Source organism: Ailuropoda melanoleuca, chromosome 18, assembly GCF_002007445.2.
Source record: "Ailuropoda melanoleuca isolate Jingjing chromosome 18, ASM200744v2, whole genome shotgun sequence".
Classification (NCBI taxonomy): domain Eukaryota; kingdom Metazoa; phylum Chordata; class Mammalia; order Carnivora; family Ursidae; genus Ailuropoda; species Ailuropoda melanoleuca.
The window spans coordinates 32077848-32091951 of record NC_048235.1 but is presented as its reverse complement, the minus strand read 5'-3'; positions in this window follow the sequence as shown (position 1 = coordinate 32091951).

Genomic DNA, 14104 nt, shown 5'->3' with positions numbered 1-14104 from the left:
GAGTAAATTTATGAAAGGGATAATTTAAGACCATTTTCTAGGACTGAAGAACATGATTTTCTAAATTTAAATGATTCCAGGTGCCTGGGTGGCTCAGTTGGTTAAGCATCTGACTCGGTTTCGGCTCAGGTCCAGATCCCAGGGTTGTAGGATGGAGCACCTCGTCGGGCTCTGTGCTGGGCATGGATCCTACTTAAGATTCTCTCTCCCTCAACCCCACTCACTGCTCTCTCTCTCTCTCTCTTTTTCTCTGAAAAATAAATAAAAATAAATAAATAAATTTAAATGATTCACCAAGTATCAAACACAATGTATTAAAATAGCAAAAAAAAGTTATCACATTATTAAGAAAAGTTATTGAGGATAGATATCTTACAAGATTTCAGAACAATAAAAATAGTTTAAAAACAAATACCATTAATCAGAAGAGTAGTGAACTACTCAAAAGCTAGGAAACAGCACCCTAAACATTAAGAATGGGATAATGTTCAACCTAGAATTCTATACCTCATCCAAGCTGTCAGTCAAGTGTGATGCTAGAAGAAAGGCAGGTCCATCCAGGCAAGGAGTCAACGTATACACAGTTGTCCCACGAGCACACAGGTTCGAACTGTGTGGGTCCACTTGTATGTGGATTTTTTATAGTGCAGTATAGTAAACATATTTCTCTTTCTTATGATTTCCTTAATAACATTTTCATTTCTCTAGCTTACTTTATGCAAGAATCCAGTAAATAACACATATAATGTACAAAATATGTGTTAGTGAACTGCATGTTATCAGTAAGGTTATCATCAACAGTAGGCTACCAGTAGTTAAGTTTTAGGAAGTCAAAATAATAACAAAGATTTTCAACTGCAAGGGGGGTTGGTACCCCTAACTCCTGTGTTGTTCAAGAGTCAACTACATGTGCTTGGATTACTTTGATCAAAAACAAAAATTAATTATTTTTTTATTCAAGTACAATTAACCTACAGTGTTTTATTAGTTTTGGGTGTTCAATGTAACAATTCAATAATTCTGTACATTACTCAGTGCTCATGATGATCATTGTACTCTTAATCTCCTTTCTTTATTTCACCCATCCCCGTACCCACCACCCTGCTGACAACCACCTGTTTGTTCTCTGTACTTAAGAAATTGATATTTTTTTGTTTACCTCTTTTTTTCTTTGTCTTGTTAAAATCCACAAATGAGTGGAATCATATGGTATTTGTCTTTTTCTGACTGGCTTATTTCACTCAGCACCATAGGCTGTAAGTGTTGTTGCAAATGGCAAGATCTTATTCTTTTTTAAGGCTGAGTGATATTCTACTATATATATACACCATTATTCATTCATCTATGGATATATGCTTGGGTTGCTTCCATATTAACATTATAAATAACGTTTCAATAAACAGGGGTGCATATATCTTTTCAAATTAAGTGTTTTCATTTTCTTTGGGTAAACAAATACCCAGTAATGGAATGACTGGGTCATATAGTATTTATATTTTTGAATTTTTGAGGAACTGTTTTCCACAGTGCCTGCACCAATTTACATTCCTACCAACAGTGCACAAGAGTTCCCTTTTCTGCACATCTTCACCAGCACTTCTTATTTCTTGTGTTTTTGATTTTGAAAATAAATTATTTTTTAAAAAAGAGTCTTCACCTAGAATTTCAGAATCTTGTTTCTAAGGCTTAGTTCCATTTATAATCAGCTGTTACTAAAATTATCTGCACTTTAGTTTACCCACCTAAACAAAACAAGTTTACCCACATAAACCACCACTATTTCTAAGGTACTTTCCAGTCATACTTCTCATGACTAGCCTAAAACCTCATGATATAAGGTGGGAAAAGGCGACAAGAATGATAAGTTCATCTTGTTTAATGAAATCTAAAATCTGGACACATCATGAACGTGGCAGTTGATAGTAATGATGGTTATTATCCCTGTCCCCACCTTTTCCTACCTTCCCATCCACCACAAATGCCATGTCTTCCCCTAGTCCCAGCTTCTTTGGTGCCATGTCAGAGGTAGTACTTCAGGCAGGATGAATCCTTGGTGAGCTCAAAGTGGCAATTCTTTAGTTCTTGAGCTGAACACAGAAACTAAAATTACATCCTGATTTAAAGTGCACCTAGAGAAGTATTTTGGGTGAAGAAAACCAGTTAAGAAGACTATTCATGTTTGAAACCTGAACAATAGAGTTAATAATTTACTGATAATTTGGAAAAAATAAGCAAGAATTATAGCCACTAGAATGTTCAAAAAAATCTTCAGAAAGAAAAGGAATTTCTCTTGGCTTCTTATAGCTGAATTACTTGTGCCTATTATATGGGGTACTTCAAAAATATTTCTAAACATGAAAAATAAGCAACAAAGTGGAAAACACATTTTGATGAAGCAGGCTTGCTTGAACAAATTGTAAGAAAGGAACCCTAAGGAATAGTAATGATTCATAGACAGACAATTCAGAACTATTTAAATGTCTAGGACTGGAATAGAACTGGAACTGAATGAGAATATTGGTCTTAAGACACCAATTTTCTTTTAACTAGGGGGAAAATGGCAATATAACAGATAATAAAAACTTTCTAAGACAAATCCAAGAGCATCCACATTTTTAAAATCAAAGAAAATTAAGCAATAGCTTATAGAGATTAGTCACTTAAAGGGACAGTTTACATTATAACCACTTAAGGAAATGAGACACAGAGGGATGAATTTACTTGCCCAAGGTCACACTTAAGTTGCCCAAGGTCACATAGTTAATGAATGGCAAGGCCAGAATTAAAGCCCAGCTCTTCTGATGCTCATTCATCTTGATTATTGAACAAAAACAGTGCTGGGGACATCTGTGCAGAGCTGAAGATACCAGAGAGGCTAATTAGAGGCTGGAAGTCCCTGGATTGCACTAGCCCCTTAGGGGCAGTAGATGGCTGAGATGTAGAGTGCTTTGGGAGAGGGTCAGCCAAAATACAATCAGGAAGCTTTTTTATGCAAGCAAATCTGGAAAACTGATTAAATATGTATTAAAAGAAAAGGACTTGAATTTGTAAGTCTACAATAATTTGTTGAGATTTATTTTCTTCTTGTTAATAAATACGTAATTTATGGCAATTTTTTAAAAAGAAGTCATCTAAATTGTATACAGTTCAGGTCCTACAGAACTTCAATCTGATCCTGCATCTGGGCCCTCAGTGAATGTTATTATTGTTTTTATGATCACATAATTATTACCCAAATCTATCTGAAAAAGTTAAAATTAAAATGATTATATTGCAAAACGCTGTTTTGCTATTTTGCAAAAGGATAAATAATAAACATTTTAGGTTTTGTAGGTCACACAGTATCTACCACAGCTACTAAACTGTATCACTGTAGTATGAAAGCAGCCATAGACAATATATAAGTGAATCAGCGTGACTGTGGTCTAATTCTAAAAATCTTTATTTACAAAAACAAGTAGAGAGCCAGCATCAGCCCATAGGCTATAGTGTGCCAACCCTTGATCTAAAGTTACTTTAAATTGGCTTTCCCAACCTCAGAACTATGGCTAGATAATTCTTTGTTGTGGATGTCTGTTCTGAGCATCTGTTTAACAGCCTTCCTGACCTCTGTCCACTAAATGACAGTAGCTCCCACCCTTTCCCCATGGCTGGACAATCAAATATGTCTCCAGACATTGTCAAATGTTCCCTGGGAGACAAAATCACCCTTGACTGAGAACCACTGTTTTAAATTAATGGCGATCAAAATGTGTGTGTTTGGGACTAGTGGGGTGGGGTGGAGGTGCTCGTATCTGAATCACCCGTGTGGCTTCCCTCAGCCCATCATCTAATCCGTCTCTTCCCTTTGAAGATTCTAGACACCTGGGAGTGATAGTGCGCAGCAACAAGGAAGTCCTGCTGGTGATTCAGAAACATAACCGTGCCACCTTCATCCATATATAACTTCAGTTTTATTGTACAAACATAAGACACATAGCAACTATCGAAAGCTTGTATTGTGTAAACTGAGGCTCCCCTGTTTATGACTGAGACCTCTGACTGCACACTTTGGTATTTTACATAATCAGTCACCTCTAAAATCTAAGGAGTATCTGAGGTAAATTTCCTATTGATAAACGTCTTATATGGTCTCACATTTTAATTCAAGACGTTAGAATCACAAAATATGCAGAGGAGGATACATGGAATGCTTCAGATTCTATAATTATTGATCCTCTGCAAAATTCAATTCAATGTTCTCTGTAATTCTGCATCTTTAAAGAAATGGGAGGGAGCAAAAGGAGCTGTCAGAATTGTCCATTATATTGGAAGACTGTAAAACATGGACAGGGAGAAAGTACTTACTGGGATCACTTCTAGGCTCAGTGAACAAGGGAAGAGTAGGAGGACAAACAAATGCTATGGTGGTCTGACCAACTTCATTTTGTTTTTAATTATGAGGGCAAGAGGCATTTATGTTTGCATTTCATCTTGGACAGGTGGCAGGAGAGCGTTGGGCGGTACAAGTCGCTGGCGATTTTGCTGCAGTGCGCACAGTGCCTGGCACCAAGAGGCCACTCTGCCCCTTCTTGCCAAATTAGGTTTAGCTTTTAAAAACCCTGCTGTTTAGGGCTGTTTTTACCACGGAGAAACTAAAAGCTTTGTTCCTCGCGCTCTTTCATAATAAATCTTAACACTTTTGATTGTGGAACTCAGGGCTCTCAATTCCCTAAGAAAATAAATTAGAGATAATTCAATATTTGATTATAAGATTTAGAGTTCTGCTCCTTACAGTTTCCCAGGTGACTGCTCTATAACTGAGCCCAAGTGAACAGTGCCATTAATTCTGATGCCGGTGTAAAATGGGTCCTAACAGCATGGGGTGCTAAAGCACACGCCAGAGGACAAGAGCCAGGAAAAGAACAACCTCTCTCCTAAAACTTTATCCTTGTGCTTCACAGCCATGCTTCACCTACGTATTTTCATCACTAGAGGAACCATGCCTTCTACAATTTTAAAGTCAGCACCACATTTGTCTCTAAGCTGGGTCTACCTTAATCAGATAAATAAACTATTTTTGAGCTGACTACAATTTTAATGAAGAGAGGACTAGAGATCTATTTCCTCAGCAAGCCTCCAGAAGATTCCTTGCTTCTCTCTGCAACATTCCTGAGATAATTCCAACATACATTATCTAGGGATCAACAGCCTAGTCAAACAGAAGGGTAAAGACAGACGTCTGTGCCGGTTATTGGTTATTACGTGGTACTGTTGAGACATCTGGGAAACTCTTAAGGCTCTTATTTGTTTTTCCAGAGAATTTTATTCCTTGACATGTATGATTAGAGCTTTTGCTAACACTCGGTGCCAGAATCCTTATGACTAATTGCCCTTCGAGGAGCATGACTTCAGATAAGTAAAAAGCGAACTCACTGGATGAGTGCTACATGAAGAAAATTTCCTTCTTCTGTGCCTGAAGACCTGGTAAGAGAGATTAAGTTATTTTTAGCTGTGAAAATTACACCCGGTTCCACAACCTGCCTCTTTATAGCCATTAACAAGAGAAAAAAAAACGTTCATAATTGGAGCCAGTTGCTAACACAAGTAAAGGCATTTCTTATTGGGCAGATTTTTTAAGAAAAAATGCTAAAAAGAATCCTCATGGAGAAATCTGGCCTTTAAAGAAATGTATTCTCTCTGGGTAATAGGACTGCTGGTTGTACTCCTTGTAAGCCAGCAGCAGAGAAACACATGGCTGGCATTACAGCTCTTGTTCAATGATTCTCATTTGAAAGGTACCTACAAAAAACCTCTAAGAGTGCCTCTGAACTTATTTTACAATCTTTTCCTAACCCGTGTACATAGCAAACCAAGAACAAAATTTGACCATCTACATCTAAGTTCATCTTATAAGAAACACACAACCTATATGCAACTTGGCATTTATGTATATGGGTTTATATACATACATACATACATACACACACACATATTTGTGTATTGGCAACTGAATGTGTAATGAATGTGTAATGGCAACATTGTGTTTCGCAACTGAATTTTTCATCCAGCAAAATACATGACATTAATTGTTGCTTGGTTTACTAAATACATTGACTGCATTTGGGGCATTGCTCCATTGTTCCATAATGTGTTTCTTTAACAACTTAGGAAAGAGTTTCCTGTAATTAAAGAATTGAAGAAGACAGAAAGAGAAAGAAGAAGGAAGGAAGGAAGAAAAGAAGGGAAGGGAAGGGAATGGAAGGAAGGTGGGAGGGTAGGGAAAGACACAGGAGTGCAAGCTCTAATCCGAACTTCACTATGGACCCTATGTAGTTTCCCCACATGTAAAAAGAGGTTAATGATGCCATTTTGCTGTATCTATCAGAGCAGAAGAAGATGAGGTGCGAGGAAAAGCTTTCAAAGCTGCGAAACACTCTCAAACTCCAAGTATAAGCATAGGGCATTGTGAGGGGTAGTATACTTGTATAAAACCAAGTCAGAAAAGGTAGGTAGGGTGAAGCTTTCTCTGATATAAACCTTGTTTTCAACCAATCCTCATCAACTCTTGCCTAGATTCTTATACCACTCAAATCAATCTTTCACAACGTCTACAGTGATCTCTCTAAAATATTCACCTTACCATCCTTATCCCCATCTAAAATGCATCAATAGGCAGGCATTTTTAACACAGCTCATGAGGCTTCTTACGGTTTGACCCATACCCCATTTAGCAGTTTTACCTTCCTCTACCACCTCCCTTGAACTTTGGTCTCCAACAATACCAAACAACTTTAGTTCCCTGAACACACTGTGCCATTGCTATCTCTGTGCGGTTGCAAAATTTTCCTTCTTGCAATGCCCTTCCTCCCTAAATCTGCCTGGGAAAGTAGCAATTGTCCTGTACTTAACACCACTGATTCCTCCTCCGTGAAGCTCCCTTGTGCTAGACAAGCAGGACCTTTACTCCTGCATAGTGCTCCACTCTCTTTGGTATAGACTTACTCTTTTCCATTCTTATTTTTTCATCTGTTTACTTTACAGCTAGACTCCAGTGGTCTTGAAACCATAGAACATATCTACTTTGACCTTGATACCAAGTGCCTAGCACAGCGCCTGACACATAGAAGATATTCAATTCATCGAGAGAATGGATGAACGGAGGAAGGAAGCTCGTGCCTAAGCCTTAGAATAGCCATCTGCTCCAGATCTCTTTTACATCACGGCTGCAGATTGTACATTATTTTTCATATGTACCTTATCCCTTTATATGACATAAACGTGCTTTGCACTTGTGATATCCTCCGAATATTCTTTTGCATCTCTTTTCCTAAAACCACTAGAGCACTACATTTTTGTTACTTTCCCCCAGAAAATAACTTCTGGAGCCCTAATCCATTCCTGTTCTTTCACAATCTCCAATTTTCTTCACAGGGTTAGCCAGGCCAGTTTACTTAGCAAAGATTCCTATGACTTGATAGAGGAATGCAAGATTCCCAGAACCCGAGAGAGAAAGAGCACACAATGGGGAGGGTAGGAGGAGAAGGAAGAATGTCCCATACAAACAAACGATGTAGAGAATGAAAACTAAGACCTAGAATGATGTCTACATCCATGGGCTGAAGGCAGGATAAAAGTAGTTTAGCTCAGCATGATAGCAATAATGCTGTCTACCCCCTAATTAAGATAGTTATTATGTAAGCCTAAGCCCTTTAAAGAGTATCTTCAATCTAGTGAAGTTTTATTTATTCCTCTAAATACAGACATTTAAAAATATACTTCTTAAGAAAAAACAAAACAAAACAAAACTAACCATCACAACCTCCGGCCCCCACCCCCAATAAATAAAACCATTTCCTTGGATCAGTTAAACCAACACACTAATCAAAAAGATCGAGTAATGTCTTCAAGTATTTATAGAACTAACCTGGTCACCAAAACTGAGTCACCACAAGACCATATGAGTAATACGCTTGTGTAGAAAATTCACAAAAATATTTTGACCTCAAAGTTTAAGTACCTCCTCCTGGTTTCTAAAACACTGTATTTTCCTTGTAATCAATTTATACTGTTTCTTTTTAGTAAGAGACCTAAAAGCTAGAGAGCTATGGCTCATATCCATTTGATATCAGCATCCCAAATATTTAACATTTAATAAAGCTATCATATTTCGTAGACCCAATAAACTATTTAACCTGGAGAGGACCTTAGAAACCATCAGACCCAAACTTGTGATCCTACAGACTGAGAAATGGAAGCAGAAAGTAGTTAATTATCTGAAGTCGTGGAATGGGAAAAATGGGATTAAATTCAATCTCATGAATCCTAGGCCAGGATATTTTCCCTTACATCTTAGAGCACAGAAAAAAACACATGATATGCTAAACCACATGCACAGTTTACACATATACATACAAAGAAATATAAATATTTACTGCAAAATAAAATTCAGTTGTTTCTAGTATAAAAATGAGAGTAAAACTTGAGTAGAAATATTTTTACTAGCTCCCATCTCAACATGCTTCTTGATAATTCAGTGTATTTCATCTTATAATTTTTTATTTTGTATGTTTTTGAATTTTAAAAAGGCAAAACATGAGTACAAGTGTTAGTTGTTGCCTTATTAGGGGTTAGGGAACTGAGCTTCAAACCAAGGGTGCATTTCTTTCCTCTTGACTGGGTTGGAAAGGGCTCCCTCTTGTGTTATTTCAGAGTCATAATTCTTCTGCCTTACAAACTGCCCTCCTAAAGAATTCCTTCTGTTGCTCCCCAGAGAGAGGACATCTGAGTCCAGAACATAAAATAGCTTTCCTAACTTGGAGGGCTGCATTCAAAATAGTAATCCATTACCTCCCAGTCCAAAGTACACAGTACAACTGTAATTTAGGAAAACAAGAGGAGAGGAGGGGAAGAGAAAGAGAAAAAATAAAATCTATGATTGCATTTTAGTTTCCTGGTCATCAACATTTACTGTGTTTCCTTTTAATGTGACATACCCTTATAGCCTCCTTCACTTTCCATGAGATGACTCCTCCATGGCAGGCAGGCTTCAAGAGCGGTGCTTACACACAAAGTCATTCATATTAAATGAATATGTCATTTAATTGTTTTTGCAGAAGCAGTACCAGGCCAAGTTCGCTCTGTTCCTTAGTGTACTATTATCAATTAATTAGTTAACATAGTTAATGCAATAACTCAGTCAATAAATCCTTTTGGAGTCTCTCATTTCCACCAAAAAAACCATATTAGTAGTGTGGGGAATACAAGAGAGAAAAAACTATGTCCATTCTCAAGGAACTTAACCAATTACTAGAAGAGAAAAGATACGACCACAAGTGAAATAAGACAACTTTCATCAAGTGACAAGCAGAATGTCATGGTTTCAGAGGAAGAAAACTGTTTCTTAGACTATGGCAAACAGGGAAACCTTTATACAGAATGTGGTATGTCCCCTGGGCCTGGAATAATGTATACACTTCCAATAGTGAGATAAGACTCCATGGACAAGAAAAAGTTGGAACTGAAGATGGAATAAATTCTGGAGTTGCTGGGATCAGAGTGTGCACGGAGATGCCACTGATAGGCATGGGTAGGCTAGAGGATTAGCCAAGAGGCTACAAACAATGCAACACAAGGCCTTACAAACCTTAGCATCCTGAGTGTATGGCAATCGAGACCTTGGCTTTATTCTCAGCCTCTTACCCTTCCCATCAGCTGCACGCAATGGGGCTACAAAAATGAACTAACGGAGAAAAGGACAGTGATTCACAAACACATGGACTGTAACATTCCACACTGATATTTTGAATAGACAGCCTCATGGCTTATCTATTGATCTATCTGCTCTTAATTCTGCTTGGCTGTTACTTTTTTTTAAGTGACATTTCCAAATTACTTACAAATATCAGTTATCTCCATTAAGGAAACAGAACTGTGGAACAGATAATCCAATTGTCGTTTCTTTTAGTCTTTGCCATGCATTACAACGAGAATTTGAAGAAGACAATTCATTACTCCCAATCCATTTGTCTCAGACCCATGTTTAAACTAATGGGCTCTCCCTTATAAATACATCAGACTATCTGGTACTGAAGTTTTTCTTGAACCGTCTGTAGAGGGAATGATCCACTATTGCTAATGCACATCGCTTGCTTACTGTCACATTCATCTAATTACATTACTTTACATTAACGAAATGGAACATTTCTATATGAGCCCTAGGACAAGAAATGTCACCCCCCTTATCCCTGGCCTGGTTCCATCTGAATCCTACTGGGATGTAATTCTAATTTAACATCTGAGCTCACTACATCCTTGAGATGGTGTCCTTTGACAATCTCTTCATATTTAGTTTCTCATTCTACTAGATTGTACTTTAGTTTCCTGGTTATCAATATCGAATATGTTTCTTTTTCATTGGACATCCCTTATATCCTCCTTTGCCTTCCACGTCTCCTCCATACCTCGTCCCTCCATGGCAGGGAACCTTCGAGAATAGTCCTTATAAATAAAAGCTGAAGGGTGGTTTGGGGTTAATGTCACTGATAAGCAAAGGGGGACAACTTTAATGAAAGGAGCCAAGCTTATTTATTTATCTTAAAGCAATAGACCCAGTTATTCCACATAATACAATATAGGCATCTACCAATGATCATCACCTGCCAGCATCAAAAGCAACTTGTCTCCTTTTCTGAAAACGGCTGACAAAAATTGGCAAAAACTGCATGACAAGGACTCCAGCGGTCTGTGAACTACAGACACCACGCATTCTGCACCACGGGCGCCCTCTAATGGCTGACTCTGCACAATGCCTGGTGGTGGAGAATCTGCCTGTGTTGATGGGCAAGTTGCCGCAAGGCTCTGAAAGACTCCGCCCTTGAGAAGCAATTTGGGTTCAGTTTAAATGGTGAGAAGAAAAGGACGTGGTACCAGTTCCCTGATAGTTTTCTCAGAATTATCATTCCCGTTACCTTGACCACAATAACCAGTTATCAGATCTGAGAGGTGGTGAATATTCTGGGGTAGCACAGAGTAATTGGTCAGACAGAGCAAACAGACAGGCATACACATACATACGTGGCTTAATTTCAGATATTCTCACACAAAAATTAAACCTTGAAAGTATGAAAATAAATGATTTTATGTTTGAAAAGATTTGGGATATCATTGCATTCTGTTCTTAGAATAAACAAAATGTGATTTTTTTTAAAGCATGGCTTTTTGAACAGATCATATGAAAGCAAGACACGGGACTGATCCCTTCAGATTTAACTTTAATACAAGAATCATGGATCTGTTTGTGGAAACATTCAATGGATTCATCCATTTTCCCAAGGGCCTCTCTCATCTTTTGATGTTCAAATGATTCCCTCTGATTAATCCATCCATTTTCTCGGTCTTCAAGTGGAATAATTCTCCCAGATCCACATTCATTGGTGCCTGTGTTTGTGATTACAGCTGATCGAAAGTCATTCTCCTTAACCACATGTAATCCTGCCTTTTTGAAAAATGTGTAGTTTCACTCTTCAATTTTATTGAACAGGGATAGTTGATTAGGATTCTAATTTCGTAAGTGATCAGTTTATTAATGAATATTTTAATATATAACAGCCTTTCTTCCCCAAGGAACGAATGCACAGAATTCATTCACAGATAATTAATTCAGGGAAATAGAAGACCTTCCGCCTCAACTGGATAGCAGATTTGACAATGGCTTGAAATGGAGATCTGGACTCCTAACTTTCCCTTGATTGCGCTGCCTTCCTCTATGTCAGGAGAGATCTCTCCGGCCCAATCAGACCCTGGGAATTTGGGGATAACTTTCTGGTCATTATATTGAAATTACAAATAACACGTTGGAGCCTCACAGCTCAGGAAGCACTGTGTGAGATTGGACTGAGTTCAGCATTGGTCTCATTACCATTTGCCTTGGGGTGTTCATTGGCATAATGACAGTCATGTATTTATGCCAAAAGCATGAATAACAGAGTAGCTTCTTATAGCTATCATAATTATCATCTTTGCTAGAAAAAAAAAAGGGCAATTGAGGAAGCAGAGGGGCCATCTCTGTTAAGATAATACATGCCTTAAGCACCGAGAACATTATCTGAAATCAAGGTTTAATGAATGCTGGTTGTTTCCGTTTTCCTTTGGGGATGAGGGGTTTACATTTTCATCATAACTAATGTTGGCACAAATTGTGAGCTAAACAAAGTTTTCATCTTCCGAACTACCTTTTCATTCCCACGTGAAAAAGAACGGAAACTCTTATACACCTGGTCCTGTGTGGCTTAGTCTAAGAGCTATGGAACAGTCAATAAAACACAAAAGAGTTCAAGTCTTTTGCTTACTTTTCTTGAAAAGCCCTAAGAGGATCCAAATACACAGTTTAAGGCAACCTGATAACCGTCCTTTCTTCCTTCCTATTCTCTTCCATTATATTTCTGCAGCTGCTAAAGGCACCTCTCTTAAAACGCCCTGAATGGAACAATTCTCTACCCCAGCGCTTATAACTTTGCTTGCCCCTCTGGACCACTTGTAAGTTATTTAATTCAATTGGTATGTCCTATATCCTCCTCCTTTTCCTGTAGTATCTTCAGTGCTCTTTCAACCCTGTTCCCAATTTTTTCATCGCAAATTCTCAAGGCTGGTAGAGACCTGCAGAGAAGGGAAAGGCCTTCTGAAGATGGAAAGAAGCCAGGATGGCAAAATTAAACTCTCTTTGGGTGAAATTGGGGTGTTGGGAGGCTGGGGACACTTAAAAGTTAACCACCTTTGTCTCATGTAAACATATATCAAATACGGAAAACTAATCCTCCGTAGTTAGTGGCCGAAAACAATGTTGGTCACTCGCTGCCTTTACTTATGCTACAGGTGCAGGAAAAGCTATTCCAGAGATAGCACATTGAAAGAGAAGCAGCAAACATGAATATTTAGAAAATTTCCCTCTCTAGAGTTAGCTCAGTGACCCTGTGGATGAAAAACTGTAGTTCTTAATACTCTGCACCATGATTCCTCAAACTGTGGAAATGTGTGAGTCTGTGTGTGTGTGTGTGTGTGTGTATGTGTGAGTACGTGTGTGCACATATATGTGTGGGTTTTTGTGTAAAAAGACACATTAAATCATTACACATACAGTGTCAGGGGTAGAAGGCTCAGTAAAGATTCTTCCATTTACGCCCATTCCCACCCATTGTTTTGAAATTGAGAAATCAGAGGCCCAGAAAGATTGTGATTTGCCCACAGAAAATGAAAATCTCCTGAGTTTGGATTCCTGAGCTCCTCGTGCACAAAGCTGATATGCAGCTCCGTCCTCACTGGGAGCACCGGAAGACGCTGGCGCGGTGCTAGCCTGGGCCCTGAGAGGCAATGGGCCACCGCGGGGACATCCTGTTTGCACAACTCCTCAGCTTCGACTTCCAGGAGAATGCCAGGGCCCAATGCCTGCCCCCTAACAAAAGTGGAAGGCGACATGGAGCCCTTCCAGAGATGCTCAAAGAAAAGCATGACCTTACAAGTAACCCTTACCTCCAAAGTGGGCTCCCTTTAGTGCAAAAGGTGGGAAGGCAATACTCTTCTCTCCTCCTGGTTTGCCTGTCAGAAAGGCTCTAAAATTCATGACAGAGCCCACTGACTTTGTTCCTCCTTTAAGAAAAGGAAAACTGGAAACTCAGAAAGTAAGTTGCATAAAAAGTCGTCACTATCTAATAAATGAAAGTGCAGTCCACAGAAACCTTGAAAATGTTTTTCGTCATCCCTAGAGCAGTTCAGAGCCTTTCTCGGTATCCTTTAATTTCATGCCATTTTCCTAAAGCAAATATTAAATTTCCCCCTTGAAGTGAGAGCAATAAATCACCAAGGAGAGAATTGGCAGTTCTTATGAAAAAACCTGAGGTAAAAATTAGAAGTGGACACCTTTCTCCTCTTCCCGTTCTGGCCCCGCGCGCAGCTGGGTGGACCTGGGCGCCCCGTGGAGGCCGTTGGCTCTCTTCCCCAGACTGGGAGACCGTGCAGTGTTCGGGTGTTCTAGTGATTGTCCTTGATGTTGTGGGGTTTACTTTATTGGCTTTTCTCCTCTTGTTTTACCCTCACAGGAACAGGTGTGGGTGTTTCAGTTTGCATGTTG